The sequence below is a fragment of the Pinus tabuliformis genome, chromosome 4_1 (genome assembly GCF_031772625.1).
Source record: "Pinus tabuliformis cultivar Carrire ecotype Pingquan chromosome 4_1, CPIR1, whole genome shotgun sequence".
Lineage (NCBI taxonomy): Eukaryota > Viridiplantae > Streptophyta > Pinopsida > Pinales > Pinaceae > Pinus > Pinus tabuliformis.
The window spans coordinates 454,849,660-454,874,284 of NC_142303.1; the positions used below are offsets into that span (position 1 = coordinate 454,849,660).

The 24,625-nt window shown below is 36.4% G+C and overlaps 1 pseudogene; it reads left to right on the plus strand.

The window, feature by feature from the left end:
• Positions 1-7,818: 7,818 nt before the first annotated feature.
• LOC149176333 (replication protein A 70 kDa DNA-binding subunit A pseudogene) lies at positions 7,819-8,700 on the plus strand (annotated as a pseudogene).
• Positions 8,701-24,625: the final 15,925 nt, after the last annotated feature.

The following is a 24,625-nucleotide window of genomic DNA, read 5'->3' on the forward strand; positions in this document are numbered from 1 at the left end:
GGTTGACGTCTTCATATGGAGTCATATTGGTTCTTATAAAGTTGATTGTTGTTGTACAATTTTGTTTTGAGGCCTTTTTTTTACCTCAAAATTTCTCTAATGTCTATATGTAACCCTTTGATGTGAAATGATCCAATTCCAATATGTTAAAATGGGATCAATCCCAATCCAATGTGAAATTATATTCCAATATGTTAAAATAGGAATAATCCCAATCCATGAAAAGTTCTTATCTAGCCGATGTAATTGTCGTATTTTCCATCGTGTGTGAGTCGATTAGAATTACCATATATGATCTATTTCGTAGATCCCAAAGTCTACTAGGTAATAATCTAGTTTGTGATTGACAATTTGGTCATAATATATTGTATTCATTCAATAGATATACCATCTATAATGCACACTTGTTTATAAAAGGGGTTATGGGGTATAATTTATGAAAAAAAGCAATATTTATATATAATATAAAAAAATGATAATTTTTTATAGAATAAGGCCATGCATTAAATGAGAGGTCCCCTCACACTTTAAACATGTTTGCAACCAATCACTTCAAGTTGGTCTATCATTGTCACATACTGGAATGTGATCATTGAAGGAACCTTGCAAGTTCGTAAGGGAGAAGAATGATCGATCATCATCAATAGATCCTGAACATACACCCATCAATCTAAATGATGTCAACAGATTATCTAGGTGGGTACTATGATGCCACAAATTGCAATGCCATATAGCCTTAAATTTCATCACGGATCAAGTTCGATGTTAGTGGGGACACCTATTACAGAGATGGCCCACTACAATGAAGAAAGTCTTAGCATAACATGATTGATGCCCACATTAGACCAATCCAATCTAGATTACCTAAATAGAATCAAGGATTAGTATTATGAATCAGATTCATTAATTTATTTAATATATAGAAATAATTAATTGATTGGGGTTATTTGGGCGAGGTTGAGGTTCAAATGTGTCTATCATTATAATCCTTGAGTTAGTGTCAAAAACCTACAAACTAAAACTAATACCTAGCGGAAAAATTATAACTTAGTAAAAGGCATCTCATTTTGGGATATTTACCCTTCTAGCTTTATTGTAATTGGCCAATATGTCACTTTACTAAAATAGAATTTGCGTGGAGAGAATCACAAACACCTTTCCCAACTACTAAAACTAACCCCACGTGACAAATACATATATTATATTATTAAATGTAAATTGAAAAAATAAAGATATTTTTATAAAGTGAGACTTATTTTCTTTTCTTTTCCCTGTATATGTAAACACTAAGTCAAACGTGTTCATTTTATTAATGTGTCATGATATTCTTCATAAAAAATACACTTACATATATGACATATTAAATGCAGGGAGTAATTATTTATTTATCCATATTTTGATTATTAATTTTTTTTACACAATAGGAAAATCTATCGAAATTCAATTTTTAAACTAGCAGCGGGGGATAAATATCAGCGACCAATATCCATGAATGCAGGCTGACTCATAATTGTTAATAATAATAATAAATACATATTTATTATAAAAATAAAAAAAAAATAATAATTAAAAGTATATTCATGGATGAATTTCAATAATTATAATTTTTTGTTTATCATAAAATATTTAAATAATCAAATATTGTGAACTACGTCTATCTTGGGTGGTTGGGAGGAATGATTGTATCCTCCCCACCTAAGTTCAATTCTTGCAAGTGACATGATGAGATTTGATATAATGGCTTTGAGCTTTGATGTAATGAATGAATATAAAAATACAAATTGAGTGCCTTAGGAGTTTTTCAAAAGTGTATTTTAAATAAAGAAAAAGAAATCACAATCTTACTCGAAATTGTATTGTTGGATTCAAGTTAAAAACGGTTGAGAAAAAGTTTCCTTAGTAAGGCAATATGTGTTCAAACCTCCCCCGATTTTTCCTTAGTAATGCAGTATGTGTTCAAACCGCACCTGACTACTAAGGGTTTCCTTAGTAAGGCAATCTGTGTTCAACCCTCACCGCTAAGTGCTGAGAGGAGACATTTGACTTAAAAAGCAAAATAAGGTTATGATTATAAAACAAAATTATGATTTAAAGTAAACTTTTTTGAGTTCTTCATAAATTGTCCATATATTTTTATTTTTTTTTAAATGTTAAAATCAAATTAAATATAATTTTATTAATAATTTTAATGAGTAAAGTATGAATTTTCATCATATCAAAAAAAATGTTAAACAAAACTTGATTAATTTATTAGTTCTATAAATATTATGTTATTAAAAAGAATATATATTATGTTCTCTTAACATCTAAAAATTATTAGAAATTTAAATTTAAAACAAAAAATAAGAAATAGTATTTAATATATAAAAATTAAATTTTAAAATATATTGTTCTAAATTTTTTATTATATAAAATATAACTTGATAATTAGATTGTCTTTTTTTAGATATTTCTACAAACATATATTTCAATAATTGTTGAATTTTCCGTAATATTTTTATTACATACAATTTTATAATCAAATTGCTTTTAAAAATTATTTGCAAAAAAGTATATATCTCAACCACCATCCAATCTAAGAGGATGGTAATGATGTAAACGTAGGTTTAAACTAATTTAATTTGAAAAAAAAACCAAATGAAATGTAGTTTTCGAATTAGTCCTCATTGTTCGATAAGATCACGGTCTTATTAAAACCGTCAAATTAGCTTTTCAAATACCGTTAAAGTTGTCAAATTAACAAAAATTGTACACTTGGCATGTGAATCGCTTTTAAGATAGAGGTTATAGAGGTTTCCTGTGAATTATAGAGCCGTTGTCCATAGACTTTATGAAGAAGTGAAAGTCAAAATTAGAACCTGAGCAGGTATTTCAAAAAGCTTTAGAAGTGATATTGGATTCAAGCAAGGTTTCCCTCTATCCCCTACTCTTTCTGGTCTATATATTGATAAATTGGAAGAGTGGCTAAATCTGCAAGGTGGAGATGGTGTTCGGTTGGTGGAGTTTGTGATAAAGCTTCTTTTATATGCTGATGATATTGTACTGATATCTAAATCGGCCCATGGATTGCAAATGCACTTATATGCCCTTGAGCATTTTTGTAGAGTAGTGGGGATGCAAGTCAATACTAGCAAGACCAAAATAATGATTTCTCTAATAAAAGGAAGCAGAGCCAGCATACTTTCTTCTTTGAAGGCAACATTCTTGAAGAAGTAAATGAGTACAAGTACCTTGGGATTGATTTCAACAGCAAACTCAATTGGGAGGACTGCAAAAAGAAGAGAATTTTAGGAGCGTGGAAAGCAATATATGCTCTTGAAAACAGATGTAGAGAGGCAGAGTTATGGGATTGGAAAACGATTAAAGTGCTTTTTTGACTCCTAGTTTGTCCAATGATGCTATATGGGTGTGAATTGTGGGCTAGCAGCACTCCTGTCTCGAAATGGAAACAAATTGAGAAAATCCAAAAATGTTTGATCATGAGCAAGTTCAAAATAAAAAGTTGAGTACCTTATGAGATAATATTGAGTGAAATAGGAGCAACTCCCATTGAAGCAATTGCTATGGTGCAGCTCATAAGATATCTAAAAAGAATTGAGAAAATGAGAGTAGGTAGATGGCCTAATGTTATCTTCAATGAAGGCATGAGTGAAAGAAAGAAAACATGGATGAAACAAAACTAAACATAGATGCAAAAATGGAATATCTACCTCAATGCATGTCCCACAAATAACAAGGAGCTAAAGGATTTTGTTATGAAGAAGTTTCGTAAAAAGGTATGGGGAAAAGAGTTGGGTAGAAAGAAGAAATAATACATTGAGGAATTCAACCCTTGGTGTGATCTACAACAAAAAGAGTTCATTGGAGCTATCATTTCGTGGAGGGAAAAGGTTTTTACTGCTTAATTAAGGACTAACTCACATCAACTTCGGTGTGAAACGGGCCGGTGGAAAACGCCTAAAGAAGCTTGGGAAGAAGGGGTGTGTACATTTTGCACATCTAGGGCTGTGGAATCGAAAAACATTTCATTTTGGAATGTGATGCATTCAAAGACATCATATAAAGTTATGAGAATATTTTAGCATCAGTTCCTTCACATTGTCTTTTTAGCGAGGGGATTGTTGGAAGGTTGGGCCAGTTCATCATCAATTTGAATCAAAAAAGGATTGAATTGCAAAAAGAGAAAAACAAGGAACTAATGGTCCCATAGACTATTTTTAGTCTCATGGACCTTAAAATATAATTTCATTTCAATAAAGAAAAACCATCAAAGTGATATGCGGATGGTTTTTCAAATACCGTTAACACTATCAAATTAACAAGAAAATGGGATTTTCAAATTCCAACCCCAAAGAACGTGTTAGGTCATAAAGAGGTCGCAACAAATAAAAGATTTAGGTGTTATATGTCGTGACATAAAAGTTGCACCAACACATTTTAAGAGGCAATGTATTTTAGAGGTAATAAGTTGTATCTCACAAATGATAAACTTGGCACGATATACCAAAGAAGAAAGGATTAAATTAAAAATTTGGGAAATTTAGTGAAACTCAAAAAAATTGTGGAACACTTGGGACGATACACCAAATAAGGAAGGATTAAAATAAAAAATTGTGAAATTTAGTGGAAGTTCACCCTTGCTATAATATTTAAACTTTTTTTAGTGGTTTTGCAGTAAGTTCATCCTATTCCATGTAGATTATGTCTTTTCAACACTTTTCCTTTATCAGAACCAACCTTTATCCACCACATATCCCTCTGATGAGAGAGAAAATACCTCGTCCTTCTCTAGTTTTGCCAAGAATTTTTTTGTTAACCTGTAATTGGCCCTCCCCGCCACTTTAACACTAGTAGCTTTGACAATATCGCATATTGCAACGGGCGTTATTTTCCTTTGTTAAATGCTTTAAGCCCAAGGTTCTTTGAGTCTTAATAACCGCACGCTAGCCCAATATTGGATCCCCTCTATCGAAACTTTTGAAATGGCACATGTTGCAAAACGTCGATATGCGATCGATGATTGTGATCACCTTGGTTCTCAGCCTCGCATCTTTCCTTCTTTGTGACCGTGGGCTAGCCCCCATATCGGAGCCCCTTAATCAGAGGATTTCAATCCAAGATTTTACTTTGATGCAACAACATGCCTCAACCTCTGAACGTCGATCTTCGATCTATTACGTCATTCACTGCCACATGGCACCTTGTAATTGGTGACACATGTCACCCTGTTTTCCCCCCCTTGGGGCCTTGAAAATGCCGAAATTGCCTGCCACGTGTCCACCATCCCGCCACACCATGCTGACGTCATATGCCATGTGGCTTTATCGGAACCAATCTTTGTCCACCACACGTCCCTTATTAGAACCAATCATATTGCACCACACATCCATTTGGAAGAGAGAGAAAAGGCACGTCCATGTCTAGTTTTGCAATGAAAATCCTTCGTTATTTTGTTTCGCCATTTCCCTAGCGGTTTAACATTCTCGGTACTTTTATATCGCAACTTCACAATATTGCAAAATTTGAAAGTTGTCACCCCTCTGATTCGTTGATTGTTGATATGCGATATGGACCTCTGACTACACACAAGGCAATTGGAATATCACATCCACTGTCATATCGAAATTTTTGAAATGCCACATATGTTAAATCACCGATATGGCTTAATCCTCCAATTTTTGATTTGGTTTCGAACCCGATATAGTAATAAAAAATAATTTAATGGAATAGCGAATCCGCTAGAGTTATATCAGAGTTATAACATCGCAGGAATTCTTTTAGAAATTTTTGATACATATAACATTGGTCCTATATAATAATAACCAAATATCTAAACTCTGAAACTCTGAATTTTGCTATGGACCTCCAACCACCAATATGCAGACCCGGTTGTTTTATCATATCAAACTTGAATGCAAAATTTCATCCGCCCCTTATCGCAATTTTTGGAATACAAGCTTCGATAAGATCCACTGTCTATGCGCGTATCTTGCTTTCGCTGTCTATTTTATTCATTAACTAAGCCTGATTAACCAACTATGTGCATTTACAGGCGTTTTATTCTCCCTCATACAAAGATCGTATGTTTTATGCCCTTGTGCGGAACCACATTAATAGGATGAATCAGACTTTTGCTTTCAGAGATTTCCAAAATATTTATTCTGATGTCAAGGTTTCAATACGCAAAAAATCTAATATATGTTTAATCAATATGCCACATTGTTTAATGATTCCAACTTAAAACCTATACACGCATCTTGGTCTCGGCAGCTATTCCATTCATTAATCTAATTAATGGATCGACTATCTGTGTTTATTTTTGCTTTGTTCTCGCTCACACAAAGTTGATATGTATTATGCCCTGGCCACTTTATGATATGTGTTTATTGAAATGAACCACATTGATATGTTGGATCAGACTTTCTGCTTCCAAGATTTCCAAAAGGATTCTTCTCATGTCAAAGTTTCAAAGCCCAGAAACTCCTGTATATACTTAATCAATATGTCACATTTTCCTTTGATTAAGGTTTCAAACCTATCCACACATCTTGGCGTCGAGGCCTCTTCTATTCAATAATCTAATTAATGACCCGACTATGTGCATTTATTCTCACTTTACTCTCGCTCGAACGAGCATCTCTCTCATTGTCTCTGTCATTGGTAGCCCCGCGATCTCTGTGACGTGTCCTGACTCTCATTTATTTCTCCCTCTGCTTAGTTGGTAGATGGGCGTGTGCTCTATTTAGCCTCTTCACCTCACACTATTCTACTTCTTTTTCGAGTTGCAGTTTTTGTTGTTGTTGATCTCTTGATATTGCTCTTTTTGTTGGTACTGCACGTCGTGCTACTTCCTTCAACCAGATAATTGTCCCAGAATTTCATTCACAAGCAGGTGAGAATCGAAAACCTGCTAACCATATCGCCTTGTACACTCAAATGGCAAGTATCAATGTTTTCATACTGCATATATAGCTTAAAATAATATCTGCATTGTCACGATGTGCAAAACACCCCCCTGTAGAGTTTCTGAAACGTCATATATAGAGAGCCAACTTTCTATGCTTAGACATTTCAAACTTGCTTCTCTGTTACCTTTCACTATTGGCAGCAATCTAGATTGTGAATTGTTCTTCTTTCATTTGTGCTCGCTTCTTTATTTTCATTTCTTTTCCAATGTTGATAGCATTTCACGCGCTTTCACCTTTCAAGACACCTCCTTTGCTCCTCATCATGGAAGTTACCTTGACAATGAATGCCATCACTTTGTTGTTGGTTGGCTCTATAGGGATCCAACCATCGCTCCAAATAGTTGAACTCACCCTTCTTTCTTCCACAAAGACAACGTCCCAACACTACCGAATTTCCCTCTCCAACGATACCTCTCAGCACAGAACTTTTCTTCCGTCTGCTTACAATGGCCATGTCGTCTCTGGTGCCCTCGAGTTGGGGTCAGTTTTCATTCTCAAAGAAGTCACTTGCACTTTTTTTCAAAACTATGTGTATGTTCACTCTTCACCATATCCATCATGTTTTTTTGTTCCTTCCCTCTCTGCGCCATTGTCACTCCGACTAATGCCGCGTTTCTTTTCTCTTTCTTTCCTTCTTTTCAGGACTCTCCAAGTTATTGAACTCAAATTTCTTGAACGTCATGCACCTTTGATTGGGGACCCGACCCTTCTTCAAATTGTACAACCATCCACATACCAACTAGGCTCTTCAACGTCACATTGTCCCACCTCATATACTTCTCCTTCGACACAGGCTTCTCCTTCATCATCAACTCAATTGTCCTATGCTCTTCATGTTGCCATTCCATTCATGGCGCTAAGCCCTAACTATAAAAAATGGTGGATCCAGGGTAGGGTCATTGGAAAAATAACCGTTCACTCGAACAACAATGCTCAAGCCTCCGGAAAGGTCTTTGGATTTGACCTCGTTGATTCTACCAATGATGCAATCCATCTCTTTGCCTTCGATGATCTGGAAAATTTCTTTCATGACCTCGTCCAAATTGGGAAGATTTACATGGATTCAAATGGCACAGTGAAACCAACAAACACAAATTACAACCATCTCAATACCAAATGGGAAGTCTCGCTCTCTGCAACTTCCACTGTTGAACCTTCCCTAGATGATGTTCCAACAATTCCTTTCCATTGTTTCCATTTTAAATCTATAGATGAAATCTTATATGCAAACCTCCACTCAATTATCGACATCATTGGCATTGTCATGTCCACTTCTCCAACTTCCACCATTCGTCGAAGAGATGGCTTTGAAACACCTACAAAAACTCTCAACTTGGAAGACATGTCTGGGTATAGTGTCGACTTCACCTTATGGGGGAAACATTGTGACACCGTAGGAAAGAAACTTGCTGAACTTGCCTCTTCTGGTGCTTTGACCATGCTTGTAATCAAAGGCGGTTGGATAGTTAAATTTAATGGAAGAATTGTGGGGACTATATCGACCACCAGGCTTGTGCTAGATCCTGACATTCTAGAGATTGAGCAGCTCCAGTCATGGTTTAATCAAAGAGGTCGCTTGGCCTCTTCACAATCATTAAGTAGAAAATTCTTGGGGTCTTCCAAGCGACGCCACCCACAACGTACAATTTTTGACCTCATAGACTCGCATCCTGCCAAAAAAGCAACATGGTTCTCTGTTCGTGGAACCATCACCTCTATTGACATGCAATAATTTCTGTTGGAAATACTGAGAGGGGGGGGTGAATCAGTATTTCTTATTTTTTGTTCTAGTGATTGCCAAAAGCATATATAGATATGTATATGTATACACAGAACACAGAAATCAACAATTGGAATAAATGCTTTTATTAAAAACTCAAGACAGTGCAATGAAATAAATACAATATAAGTATAAATCTGATTGTGAATAGTTGCCAAGCTCCAACTTGGACTTCAGTGAGGCTCCAACCTCCAGAGCACCAACTCTGTTTTGCAGTGGTTCTGCACTTAGGAGCACCTACCCCTAATGACTTCAGTCCTGTTCAATTCTGAGGCTCCAACCTCTTGGGCTCCAACCCAACTTTGGTATACACTGGTATGCTGCTACACTCTATTCAGCTTCCGCTGCTTCTGCTGCCCCTTTTGCCTCTACTGCTTCCACTATCTCATACTCAGGTTATTCAACACAACAACCGCCCCAACAGTTCTCTATTTTTACTGTTTTATACATTCTCATGCCTTTGTCCATTCGTTTCCGCTTACTCACTGGCTCTTTGGCTTCCTCCTCGTCTGCTTCAGCTTCCTCACCACAGGCTTGTCTGTCGCTGTAGCTTCCTCTGTCTCATTGTGCTCACAGGACACGTTTATTCATAAGAGTGTGCCAAATAATTCACGGAGAACACATCTTACTAGTTAAAAACTGTAACAGCGCTGCTTTGCCAATGATTGCATGCATACATAGAGTTTTTCTAGCTTAACGAAGACGTTATGCTCCAATCGCAATCTCCATCGCCCTGATGCACCCTATGTAACTAACGCTCAGCCTTCTAATTCATTGGAAACAACCATCATAAGCCTTTCGACTTAAAACCACCCCGCACGCAGAAACACAGTTACACAGGAAAATATATGAAAAATAGTCAAAAAGACTGAAGGGGTGGACTTCAGGAAATATTACACCCGCATTTAAACGACATCGGGTCCGCTCCTCCACAACATTATCGCAATTGGCACTTGCAGCTTCCCGGAGTTCTTTATAAAGTGACCTCATGACATTGCCGATGGCCGATGGGCCGATCCTCCTGCGGACGCGATATGGTATTAAAAAGCAGTTGATATTATCATCGGGTCCGCAACCGTTCATCGCAATCGGGGTCCGCAACCGTTCATCAGCGATCGCAAGTTGCACAGGGTCAGGTCCGATGCGATATCGCTATCGGCGATCGCAAGTCGCATATGGTCAGGGCCTTACACTGTCTTACCTCCGCTCCGATTTCCTGATGCGATAATCGCTATCGGCGATCGCAAAGGGGCTGCTTGACACACTGTAACGCCCGCGTCTGAAGTGCCAATGCAATGTGCCGGACCCGATAGGATCCCAAATCTCCCGTGCATATATTTTCAAGTTCGGTTTCCGCCTGCGATAGTGTAACGACATATATACGTGAGTTTTGGCCTTCGATAGTGTATTGTCGGGGATGCATTGCTTGCCTGCCGATAGTGTTAAGGTCGCTCCCGATAGTGTTTAAATGCATGAAATATATATATATATATGGGTTTTGCCTCCGATAGATCCTCTTCTTTGGCATATATATATGTTATATATATATGGCTCCTCCATTTGCTCCTCTTGGTTTTGCCTCCGATAGCTCCTCTTCTTTGGCATATATATACGTTATATATATATGCCTCCTCTGACTTGGTCTACTCCTCTTGGCTCCATTTGCTCCTCGAATATTGCCATATTGACATCAATGACAATCTGTGTCCAACAATTTCTACTTCCTTGCATTCCCTCTCTCATCTGATGGCATGCAATGCATGAAAAAAGTTGTCAACCACTCAAATGGAATGTGGCACTGCACAAAATTTGGTGGGGACTTCTCGGAATGTCAGTATTGTTATGTGCTAAAATTTGAAATGCATGAACACACAGGCCTACTGAAAAATGTTATTGCTTTTGATGATGCTGCAACTGAACTCATGGGTGTCCAATCAAAAGACCTTTTGATACTCTCTAGTGATCCTGATGCTATCCACAAGCTTCGTGCAAGGGTTTCATGTCGTCATTTCCTCTTCACACTGTCTGTGAAAACAGATAGCTTCAATGGTGTTGACTATTTGAAGTTTGTGCTAATCAATTCAGAGGAAATCAACTATGGCTCTACATGTTTCGTTCTCCTCCAGGATATTGAAAGAATGTCTACTACTTCAATTGTTCGCCACCTTTGAAATTCGTATTATTTTCCCCATGCCACGCTAAAGTGTAGACAATAACTTCTACATGCTTTTTCGTTCATTGTCGTTTCGTCCCCTGTTGCCCTCTTCTTCTCTTCACTTCATATTGTGCTTCTCTCGTTTATGTATATACACCCATGTTACATGTTGCAACTTTCACCTTTGCATAATTCTCCATCTTTTACCTTTACATGGAGTATATATGATTTTTTCTTCTTCCTTCTAAACAAAATAGAATGTTTGCATCCTTTTAAAGTGTGCTTTGTGAAACTAAATACAAACACTGGATTTTTATAAATGATTGTTGTTTCCTTACCTTAAATCTATTTGGTAAATCAATGATAAATAGTTATCGGTCACCACAAAAAATACTTCGCTGAAATAAGATTGATTTCAACAACAAAATTTCAATGGCACGACATTAGTATGTAATGTCAAAGAAACATAAACTCTATTATAAAAAGGTTTGTCCGGTCAATTAACTGTAACCACTTTATCGAAAGACACATCTACTTTATAAGATAAAATGCACTATTTTGAAAATATAACCAGTAATGAAGTTCTTGGTTTTGGGGGTTATGTACTTTATCTTTGCACTCAAGACTACCATTTTCCATCTCCTATATTCACTAATACTTGTGTCCCCATATTTGTATCAGGATGGACATGCCAACATCTTCTGCAAACCCCTCAAGAAATGTTCGCAAGAGACTCTTTTATGCACAGAATAAAGATACCTCCAACAAACAAAGATGGCTCAAATATAAAGTTGATTTAAACACCCAAATGTTTCTAGGTATACCCTTGTGTAATGTTTCTCTTCCCCAACATCTCGAAACTTCACTTGGAAACCCATGTCCTTCAACATTCCCTGCTCCGACTGTACCTACCCTTCAACTTTCTCCATTCACTGGCACTTCTTCCCCATATACATCACACACCCCACCATCAACTCATCCTACTTCACCCTCCCATCCCCATATTTTGCTCAACCTTACCCTTAACCATGCACACCACCGATTTCGTGAAAGGATAGATGACCTCTCTCCCTTGCATGTCTGCTCCATATGCAAAGAATCATACCCAAATATGAAAACAAAATTCTTACATGGTAACCTTTGTTGCTCCCGATGTGAAACTACAAAATCCACCCACCGCTTCTTACTTGCAAACAACATGGACCCTGGAAACCAACCGTTTGTCCTTGTTGCTCTAACACAAATAGAGGAAATGCTCATATCACGTGTCAGCCCAGTCTTCCAAGTCACCCATGCACGAGGTGGGCAGTACAAATACATTGGTCATAGTATTTGTTTCCCCACGACATCACTACGATTTCCAACATTTTGCCATTCTTGGTCTCTGAATTGGACATCGTCGTCGTTACTAGATATGGCTCTTACCACAAAACATATGATTTCATTGTTAGCAAGGCATGTGTTCTTGCAACAATATCTGGACCAAGCTGCAATATCTGCCTTCTGACTCAACCTACCAATATGTCTTCTCTCGTCCATCACATTACCCCCTAAGATGGTTGAAAAAGAGGTAAGAGAGGATTAGCCATAAAATATGTTTAAGATGGTTGAAAAAAAAGGTAAGAGAGGATTAGACATAATATCAAACAACAAAAGTATCATTAACAAATCCAAACTAACACTTAATTCAAGATGAAATTTGTTCAAGGTTAATCCTTCACAATATTCCATAAAAAAATATTGGCAACTAGAAATAAAGAAAATCCCATATCTTTTATTTTTATGGAAGATATTAAAATTATTATATATTCTTTATAATATTTATCCCATATCTTTTATTTTTATGGAAGATATTAAAATTATTATACATTCTTTTTAATTAAATATTATAGAAAAGGTGTATTTATATATTAATAAAATTATTATTATATTTTTATATTATATTTAAATCTTTATTATGCAAATTTAATTATTATAATCTATTTGTATCTCAAAAAAATGAATATATGTGTATATGGGAATTGGTTGAGGATGGAAGTTACTTTGTGAGAATCAAAGGCATCCAATATCGACTAAACTTCTCACAACTTTTGGTGCTAACATCCCACTGTGGATAGATCATTCTTCTATCCAACAGAGATATTATAGAATGATGTGATATATTTTTGATTGCTTAAGAAATCTTCTTAACCAAAAATAAAGAATTCAAGAAGAGAGAAAACCACAATACACATTATCCCTTAATATGATAAAATCCATTTAACTTTCAAAAAAATTGTTAATAAGATAAATTATTGTCATATTAATTTTATATAAATTAATTAAAGTATATAGTTAAAATGATCAAATTTCAATCTACAAAATATATATGCAATAAAAATAATATTTAGTTTGAACTGAATTTCCCGTAATAATATTATATTATTAAATAATTTTAATGTATATAATAAAAAATAAGTAAAAAGAAAAAGATTAATTTAAATTTCAATGTATTTAAATAAATAAATAATTTTAATGTATATAATAAAAAATAAGTAAAAAGAAAAAGATTAATTTAAATTTCAATGTATTTAAATAAATAAAATAAAAGAGGTTAATTTAAATAGATATTTAAAGTATACCAAATTTATTATAATTATAATAACACCATTTTATTATTAAATAATTTTATTTTTATTTAATATTACAACTTACTGTAATTTAAATATAATTTAATTTTTAAAATTAGTATTAATAATTTTGTAACTAAATTTTTTAAAATAACAAAAATATGTTTGGGCATAAATTCAAATCCATTCCAAATAAATGCATCCTTCTAAATAAAAAACTATTAAAGTGATGCGTTGAGAGATAAAGGTAACCAAAAAGATTCCAAAAAAGCACCAACGTTGACATTGCAGAGTTAGACGACGGAGTCAAAAAAATGGGTTGTTGTTTCTTGTTCAAATTTGGTTTGCCAACTAAAATTCATTACATAAAACATCTCTAACTTCTCATCAACTGATAGTCATGGTTGACACCAAACGCTGAATCTGGGCTTGAAGGCTAAGAGATTTCAGTTCTTGAAGATCTGGACAGTAACACTCTGTAAGTTTAGAGGATTTTTAAATGAAATTTAGTCTAGTTTGATGTAGTCCGATGGTCAAGTGGGAAGGTTTGGTGCCCATAGGTTTTGTGGTCAAGTGGGAAGGTTTTGTGCTCAAATCTTGAGCAACACGAGTGAGCAATTGTTATTTTCGAGTCATAAGTTTTCTCTTTTTTATTAAACAGTGGATAACAAATTGCATTAGGAAAAACTCACTCACTTGAGAGATTCGTTTCACAGTTTTCTCTTTTTTATTAAACTATATATATATATAAAGCTTCTAGATGATCAAAATTTTCAAGGTGCAAACATTTTATTCAAGTTTTGCACTTTAAAAGAGGTTTGCACCTCGAGATTTGATCCCAATTGGGTCTTGTGAGATCTGTGGTTAAGATGGACCTACAGTGGTTTAGTTCTATTGCTTAACAAGGCCTAAAAATCCAATTTAGGGGTGGTAATAGTGGGTTCTCATGCAATTTTCTATCCAGCTGATAAATCTATTGTCAAAGCGAAATTTCTTTAGAATAACAAATAGGAAGAAGTGTCTTACTCTATCGAAGGCATTAGCCATTTCTAACATGATCAACATTCATTTTTCTTTCCTTCTTTTGCTTGAATGAATAGTTTCTTGCACCAAAATGATGTTATCCACTATTTATCTTTAGCTTACAAAACCTCCTTGATTTTATGAAATTAGCTTGGGTAATAACATCTTAAGGCAAGATATAATATTGTTTTTCCACAATTTTATAAGAAATTTTGGCCTTCAAACTTAAGAATGATTCTTGGTTCTTTTAGACAAACTATGAGGTTCTTTGGGATCTGAGACCTTCATATCTTTAAGAAAGAATACCTTCCATATTTTCTAAGATTTGATCTTTGACCTTAGCAATAGGTTCTGCGTCCTCTTTATTTTGAAATGGACTAAGGATTCAAACTTCATCCTTAAATGGAAATTATTTTATACTTGAACTTTTGGGCTAGCCTCTTGGGTCTTCACAAGTCCTTGATCTATGGAATTTATCTTCAATTTGGTCAAGTATTTTGGATATCTACAACTCTCTTATGATGTCTTCAACTGAGAATTTAGTCTCTTTTATAGACACAACTTTGAGCTAGGGTTTATGGATGAAGCTCTAGAGATTAGTTTGAGGTTACTCTTTCATCCATAGATCTGATACCATGTTGATTTTTCTAGTGCAACTTATACAAGCACTTATTTCTGAAACTTGATAATTACTTCCAATGATGTAGAAGATTATTTTTCACTTTCAATATATCATTAAGAAATTACACATTCATAAATTGAACCATAGAGACAATAGAGCAATAAAGATCACAATGCACAAAGAGACAACAAGATTTTACCCTAGAAAACCCCACTAAGGGGAAAAACTGGACCAACCTTTTCCTTAGAAAACCAATGCAACAAGAAATACATCAAAGTCAAACTAACTAGCAAGGTCCTCCACCAAGTGTCCAAGTTGTCCCTCCTCAATATGATTGCATGTAGAAAATCTTGTAGATTCACAAGCTAATGCATTTTCTAAAGCAAGAGACAAGAATCTACTTCTACTCTTTACAACAGAAGCCCATAAACATCAAGCAAACAATAATCAATAGAGGAAGAGAATCAAAGGCACATAACACAATAAATATCCAGTGAAATCCACAGCTCAAAACCCCACTATCTGTTTTGTATTAATCCAGAAAATAAAGATGAAATTACAATGCTTGTTCTCTCTAGAACAATCCCAAAACTTAGCAAATTCAATCTCCAACTCATAACAAAGTTCAAGGCCAAAGCTTAGTCAATTCACAAGCTCTCCAAGTCTCTATTCCAATGTGTAATTCCTATGAAGAATAGCTTGTATTTAAAGGCAAATAAAACCTCTAAAAATAGTGCAATCCCTCAAGGATCAGTTCCTAATTGCATGCACCAGTTCCTGATTGCATGTACTATCAGTACAACTCAGAAAAATCTAAAACAAATAGTACACTGTCCCTACACTCTAGTCTCAACTGGGTCTTTCTCAGAATCAACATGCATGAGTTTCTGATGGTGGAATCTTGAGTTAACTAAAGTAGCACTAATAGGTCACTAGTGTCCCAACTGATTGTTTACTCGTTATTAGTTCCTGAAACTGATTGGAACTAATTTAACTGGACTTCACTCAATAAACTGAGTTAACTAATTACAACTCATTCATAACTCATCCTTAACTCCTATAAGTTAGGGAGAACGTATACATGTCTTCTAAAAGACTTCCAATTCGAATTTCCTAAATTAATTAATTTAATTAAACTTAATTAATTATTTTCAAGATTGCTATGAGAAACGAATTCTATTTTAATTCACAGTTTAATTAAAGGACAAATTAAACTACAATTTCTTGTTGTCAGTTTTCAACACTCCCTCTCAACATGAAAGGGATTATCCAATACCCTGATTTTGTCTCTGTGAAACTCGAATTTACATCTTGGCAATGCCTTTGTCAAGATGTCAACATGTTGCTCCTCCGTGGGAATGTAATCTAACAACATGATCCGCCTCAATACATAATCTCTAAGATAATGATACCGGATATCTATATGCTTGGACCGATCATGAAAAACTAGATTCTTAGAGAGTTTGATACAACTCCGATTATCACAATAAATCATTGTTGGATCCATCTGTTGACCAAACAAACCAACCAGGATCTTCCTCATCCAGATAGCCTCACATGCTGCTTGACTTGCAACCATGTACTCTGCCTCTGCCGAACTGAGTGCAACTGATCTCTGTTTCTTATTATACCAAGAAACTGCAGCTAACCCAATACTAAAGATCCCTCCTGATGTGCTCTTCCTGTTAGATGGACTCCTCGCCCAATTTGCATCGATGAAGCCTTAAAGCTTCACTCTCGCTGTTTGTTTGTACCACAACCCAAACCGAGTAGTGCCTCTGAGGTATCTCGATACATGATTTGCCACCTTCCAATACAGCTTGGTAGGCCTAACCATCGCTTGATTAAGTTGGTTAACTGCATAACACATATATGGTCGTGTGTTCACCAAATACATGAGTGAACCCACAAGATGCTTGTAAACAATAGCTTCCACTACTTCTCCTGAAGTAGCATCCTCCTTCCTCCAGTTACCAGCTAGAGGAGTCTCCATGGGTTTACTGCTCTCCATGCAGAATCTCCTGAGTATCTCATTGGCATACTTGCCTTGAGAAACAAAAAACTCCCCATCTCCCTGCCATACCTCCATGCCAAGAAAGTAATGCATGAGCCCCATGTCCTTCATCTCAAACTCTCTTGCAAGGTCCTCCTTGCAAGATTTGATGAGCTTCTCATCACCTGTCAGTATGAGATCATATACATAAAGTACAATGATCAAAAGCTTACCTTCCACCACTATGTGATACAAGTTCGCATCCGCTTCACTCTTCAAGAAGCCCAACCCAGTGAAGTAGCTATCTATCCTAGTGTACCAAGCACGGGGTGCTTGCTTCAGCCCATAAAATGCTCTCTTGAGTCGACACACATGCGACTCACGGTCTAAGGTTTCAAAACCTTCGGGCTGCTCTATGTACACCTCTTCCTCAATCATGCCATTGAGGAAAACAGTCTTCACATCCATCTAATGGATCTTCCAACCCATCTGTTCTGATAGTGCCAAAATAGATTTGATTGACGAGTACCTTGCAATAGGAGCAAAGGTCTCATCATAGTCAATCCCCTCTACCTGTGAAAAGCCACAGGCCACAAATCTAGCCTTATGCTTCTCTACACTTCCATCTGCAGCTTTCTTTACCTTGTAAAGTCAACAGGATCTCACAACTGATTTGTCCTCTAGTCTTGGGACCACATCCCAAACACTGTTTCGAACTATGGAGTCATACTCCTCCACCATCGCATCAATCCAAATTGGTTGTTGCACTGCTTCTTGAAAGGAAGATGGCTCTATCACAACACATGCACCCATAAGTTCCATGTATCCAGTGTACCTCTCTAGTGACCTCCTTTGTCTGCGCTAAGAAGAGGGTGCTCCCACATTCTCTCGTGCATCATCCAACAATCTGTCAGCCTCTCTAGTGCGCTTTCTTCCCTCTCTGGAAGACTCTTCTTGAGTGGATGTCTCCACTCCCAGAACCTCTGCATGTGGCCGCTCCACATCAATCTAAGGCTCCTCAACCTTAGGAACTGAAAGTTCCTCCTACGCATGTAGCTCAAGCTCCCTCTCAAGGGATACTTGCATGGCCTTCTCCTCATCGAACTTGACATCCTTGGGAACCACTGTCATCCGACTGGTTTACATGTACACCTAATAGTTGTGGGGATTATCAGTGTACCCCACAAAGATCCCCAACTCTGTTGTTGGCTTAAGCTTCTTCCATGCATCTTTGGTCACATTGCAATAAACTGACGGCCCAAAAATTCTGAAGTGACCAACATCTGGCCTCTTACCAAAATAAGCTTCCTCTGGTGTTTTACTCTCAAGTATCCGATGTGGGCTACAGTTCTGAACATAAACCGTTGTGTTGCATGCCTCAGCCCACAAGTGTAGTGGTAGGCCCTGATCATGCAACATCACCCTTGCTACCCCTACTATGCTCCTATTATTCCTCTCGGCAACCCCATTATGTTGAGGGTTATGAGGTGTCGTCAACTCTTGTTTAATCCCTTCCACTGTACAGAAGTTTTTAAACTTATTGGAGACATATTCTCCATCGTTATCACTTCGTAGAGCTATAACCTTCTTTCCTGACTCTTTCTCGGCCAATGCTTTGAATTCACAAAACTTTGTGAATGTTTGGTCCTTTCTCTTCATGAAAAATATCCAAAATTTACGAGAATAGTCATCTACAAATATAACATAATACCTGTGTTTGGCGGTGGATACTGTCGAGAATGGTCCACACACATCTAAATGGACTCTCTCCAGAATAGACTCTGCTCGACTATCTCTATCTCCAAAGGAAGACTTGGTGTATTTTCCCAAAGTACAACCCTTGCATGTATTAACTTGCTCAAGCGTACCTTTGGGAAGATCGGTAGAGATTTGCTACAATATATTCAAAGCCCCATGATGCAAGTGTCCCAATCACCTGTGCCACAACTCGCCGACGTCTCAACTCAACATATTTTCCGCTTTTGAACTCAAAGAAACACAATCCTCTACATCTATCTTATAGAGATTCTAAACTCGAATCCCTATCTTCTTTACTTCACCTGTGGCTATGTGTCGAAGGAACACCTTTCCTTTCGAAAAGATCACATCATAGATTCTATCCTCAAGCATGGCAATGGATACCAAGTTCTTCATTAGTCCGGGTACATTCATAACATTCTTCAATGTGAGTGGAGCCACATGCTCCCTCTGAAAAGTAATAGTGCCCACACCAGTAACACTATACTTACTGTCATCACCCATCTCGATATGCATCTTGAGATCTTTCTCCTCTAGTTCACTGAATAACTCTTTGTCGCCAGTCATGTGGAAAGAAGCTCCACTATCTAAGTGCCAGACACTTCCCATAATTTAAGACAGCATGCATGCAATGAGGGAAAAGTCCAATTCGAATTGGGAGGCCAAAGCCTCACCCACTACTCCTCCTGAGGACTTCTCCTTGGACTTCTTCAATGGACAATTTGTAGCAAAGTGACCCATCTTGTGACAATGAAAGCATTTAACTTTCGTCATGTCCTTCTTCTTACCTCCATGATAAGAATCTGATTTGGAACGAGAAATTTTACCTTTTCCCTTCGTTGCCTTAATCGCTAAGACACGGTTCTCTTCATCATCAGTATTTGATGAAGAGCCATCCCTGGTGTTCCCCCTGATCTCATCCTGCATCAAATCCGACCATAGTTGTTCCTAATCTGGAAACTTCTCCCGGCCATTGGCAGAGTCTTGATAACTATGCCAACTCTTTGGGAGTCTAAGAAGAGCAAGGCTCACTATATCCTCCTCGGAAACTGTGATTCCAACACTTCCAAGTTCATCCCAACATTGAGTGAACTTGGTCAAGTACATTGGAATCATCTCACCTTTCTCCATCTTGATTTTACGAAGTTTATCCTTCAGTGCCAACTTCCTTTGATCATTGTTATTCTAATACAAGTCCATCAATGTTTTCCACATAGCATGAGGGGTTTCCTTTCTATGGAGACTCGAGACAATATGATCTCAAACTCCCTCAAGGATTATCCACCTTGCCTTCTCCACACACTTCTTCCATTCGGCCAAGTTCTGTGCATCTGTCGTTGTTGGCTTGGGGACTTTTTGATCAATGAATTCCTTCAAGCCATTATCTTCTAGCACAGCCTCCATCCTGTCCCTCTAGGCTATAAAATTCAAGCTGCCTTCCAAGGCATACTCAAGCCTCAACCCATGGAATTCCATCTACCGACCCTGAAGTATCTATGAAAATTTGACTTTCACCTATAACCCAGAACTCAAAACTTCGAAATCTCCTCTAGAGAGATGATTTTAAATCAACGATATCTCCCGCATTCGAACTCTAATTCGACCAATTTTTTTTTTTTTAATTTGGGTATCTTTTCCCAAGGAATCCGAATCTGCAACTTGTTTCTAAAAATTTTGCACATAAATTCTCAAAACTTCTCTACAAACTCTCGGCCTAAAAAACAATATTGCTCTGATACCATGTAGAAAATCCTATAGATTCACAAGCTAATGATTTTTGCTAAAGCAAGAGACAAGAATCTACTTCTACTATTTATAGTGGAAGCCTATAAACATCGAGAAAACAATAATCAATATAGGAAGAGAATCAAAGGCACATAACACAATAAATATCCAAGGAAAGCCACAACTCAAAACCCCACTATCTGTTTTGTATTAATCTGGAAAATCAAAATGAAATTACAATGCTTGTTCTCTCTAAAATAATCTCAACACTTAGTAAATTCAATATCCAACTCATAAGCAAGTTCAAGGCCAAAGCTTAGCCAATTCACAAGCTCTCAAGGTCTCTATTCCAATGTGTAATTCATATGAAGAATATCTTGCATTTAAAGGGAAATAAAACCTCTAAAAATAGCACAATCCCTGAAGGATCAGTTCCTAATTGCATGCACTATCAGTGCAACTCATAAAAATCTAAAACAAATAGTGCATTATCCCTGCACTCTAGTCTCAACTGGGTCTTTCTCGGAATCAACATGCATGAGTTTCCGACGGTGGAATCTTCAGTTAACTAGAGTAGCACTAATTAGGTCACTAGTGTCCCAACTTATTGTCTACTCACTATTAGTTCCTAAAACTGATTGGAACTAATTTAACTGGACTTAACTCAATAAACTAAGTTAACTAATTACAACTCATTCATAACTCATCCTTAACTCCTATAAGTTAGGGAGAACATATACATGTCTTCTAAAAGACTTCCAATTCAAATTTCCTAAATTAATTAAGTTAATTAAACTTAATTAATTATTTTCAAATTGCTATCAGAAAATAATTCTATTTTAATTCACAGTTTAATTCAAGGAAAAATTAAACTGCAATTTCTTGTTGCCATTTCTCAACATTGCAAGCACAGGAGTACAAAAACAACACAAATAATTTCAACTCCCTTTTCCACAAATGTTCGGCCCTTTTCCACAAATATGTATCACAAATGTTTGATCCTTTTCCATAGAGATGTATGATAGAAATTCGGGCGATATCCACAGAGACAAACCACAATTTTTTTTGCTCCTCTTATACAGAGATAAATCAAAGAATCCAACTTATTTACAAGGAATAAACTTGTTATTAATATGCTTCTTTAATCTCCTTCGTTCTGCTCCTTGATTTGCTTCATATGGTTAGAAGATACTAATGAATGATGCTCAAATTGAACGATGATGGAGAGGAGGAAGAGTGACTCTAATATATAAAGGTCCATAGGCCAGATGGGTGCCTTGAATAGCTAGGCCGACTTGGACAACTTGTGGCGCCAAAACAAAAATTCAAAAAATTATCTTTTGAAAAAAAATAAAAATTCTTGCATGCATGAAGAACATGCTTCAAATAAATTTTATTTTTACACATATAATTTATATTTCATCATTACACCTACAAATGAAATATTATGAAGACCGACCATAGCTACAAAAATTCAACATGGACTTCACCCCCTATGTGCACAACATTCCATAATCCGTGCACTCTAAAACTTGATCTCTATCTTTGGCATATATATGTAAGTTATGCACATTGGCTCTATGGTTAATAGACTAATCTGAAGCATTAAGTGTGTCCAACCTCACCTCTACTTAGTCCAATATGTATCCATTAAATTTTTTTACCTAAACATCAAATTGATGGACCAATTTGCATGTAATAGCACCTTACTTTATGCTCATAATAATCACACAAACTCTGTCAAAAGTGTGTTCCATTATTCTTAGTAGATCACATGCTTTCTCACTTCATAGAACCCTTGAGAAGAACCATCTCATTGTATATACAACTCATGCATATACTAACTAGAAACCAATTGATTCAACAACTTTCCAATTAACAATAACACACAACCACTCAATGAGGGACCAAATCCGTGCCATGAATGTGTTCCACAACGATCTAGATCGATCAATGACATAATATATTTATTTCATTTTCCTAATTGCTCAAATTTGAAATGAACATTCCACCATCAGTCTTTAATGGGTTTACACTAATAAGGACCACATCCACGGAGTAATGACCAGATCAACGTTTGACTTGGAGGATTAATGTGTTTCATTAAATCATAATTTTAATAATCATTGCATTAACACTATTTTAGAGGGAAACATCAAATAGTGCGTTGAATACCAAGTCAAGAGTTCAATCTCACACGAGTTTCATGGGTAATTTCAAATTTATCAAGCTATCAATTCTAATAATCAAACCGTTAATACATTCGCACATAGACCATAGACCAAATCAGTTCAATAGAAAGTGACACATTGAAGACCAAGCCAAATAACCTGATTACTGACATATTTCAATGTGTTCACATCTCAACCACTATCAATTAACCAAATCGAGCTCCATGGACCAGATCACCACCATTATTAATTCAATCCATTACCAAAATAGTTAATTCAATCAATGCATACCAAGTGGAATGGTTCAATTTACGAATGTGTAATTTATTAATGATACATTAAAAGTGCAAATTAATCATTTACATCATTTGAATCAATTATCAAGTTTTGGAAATAAGTTCTTGTATAAGTTGCACTATAAAAATTAACAGTACATACATGTGGACAGAGAAAGAGAGCTAGATACTGTGGGAAGGTGTGTGCATTGAGCCAAAGTGATACATGTGTGTATAACTAAGCATGTTTTACAGAAGAAGTGTGAGTGGAAAAGATACACATTGCCCATGGTTGGATAGTGCGTTGAAGGGTAGAACGATGCATATAGCTGAACAATTTGAGTGAATATAGCTTATGATGGGTCAATTGGTGATAGAGAAAGTGCACGTCCTGTAGCAAAGTGTACACGGTGACGAAGTAACAATTGTGTATGGATCTGTAGTTGATCATGCATGGCACCTATAGTTGATGAGATCAAGGAACCTTTGGGCTTGAGGCAGAGCTTGTGAATCTAATGATTGTATTCATTATTGTGGGGATTAGAGATTGGTGTTACATGGTTGAGTTAATACTTTGGTTTTCTTATAGAATGGTGTAGCTTATGTATTGCCCTGTAATGATTAGCTTAGTATGTGTTGATGTATTGAGGGTTTAGTGTTGCTAGTAAGAGTTGAATGTTGCTACGTAATGGGTTGATTTTTTAGTGCTAAGTCATTTGTTGTACAGATATATGATGCCATGTGTTTATGGATTTGTATGTACTTTTCCATTATGTGTTTGAGTTGTACTGGTTGAGTGTGAGAACAAAGGTTATGTATGTTGAGGGTTTGATGAGAGGTGTCTACAAGTTTGTTGTTGAGTGAGAAAGAATATTGTTGAGAGGGTATGAGAGCATTGAGTGGTTGATTCAGAAAGGAGAGTTTGTATTCAGTTAATGAGCTTAGAGTTTTATATGGGTTTAGTGTGAAAATGGAGAAAATGAGGCCTTGAGGTATTTGAGTTTGAGTCAGGTGGTTCCTAGTTTGAAACAATGTGAAACAAGGTCCACAAGAGAGCTTGAAGGTTGGGGCCTTTAGTGATAGCAAGTGGTGGGTTGCAGTTTCAGGTTGTAGCAACATCCTTCAGGTAGTGACCTAAGAACTTGGGAGTAGAGACTTCTATCCAATGTGGCTAAAAAGACTATTAGGTGTTAGGGCATCCAACAGGTGGTGGCCTGCAAAGTCATGGGAGTGGTGGCTTCCAGCAAATGGTGGTTTGCAAAGTTCTGATGGGTAATGGCCTGAAGTGAGAGTTGCTCATGTGATTTGCAAGTTGTGGCTTGCACACTGGTGGTAGTCAATGCATATGATGGAAAAAGAAGATTTGCATTAATAAGAATAAGAGTGAAACAAAACAGTAGATGGTGGTTTTCTCCCTTTGGGTTTCCACCTTACATCCAGTGTCTCTATGTGCATGATGATATTTATGTGTTTCTTACTGGTGTTTTCATGATTTACATGTGATGGTTCATGTGTTACTTGTGTATTATGTTGGTTATGGTTTACA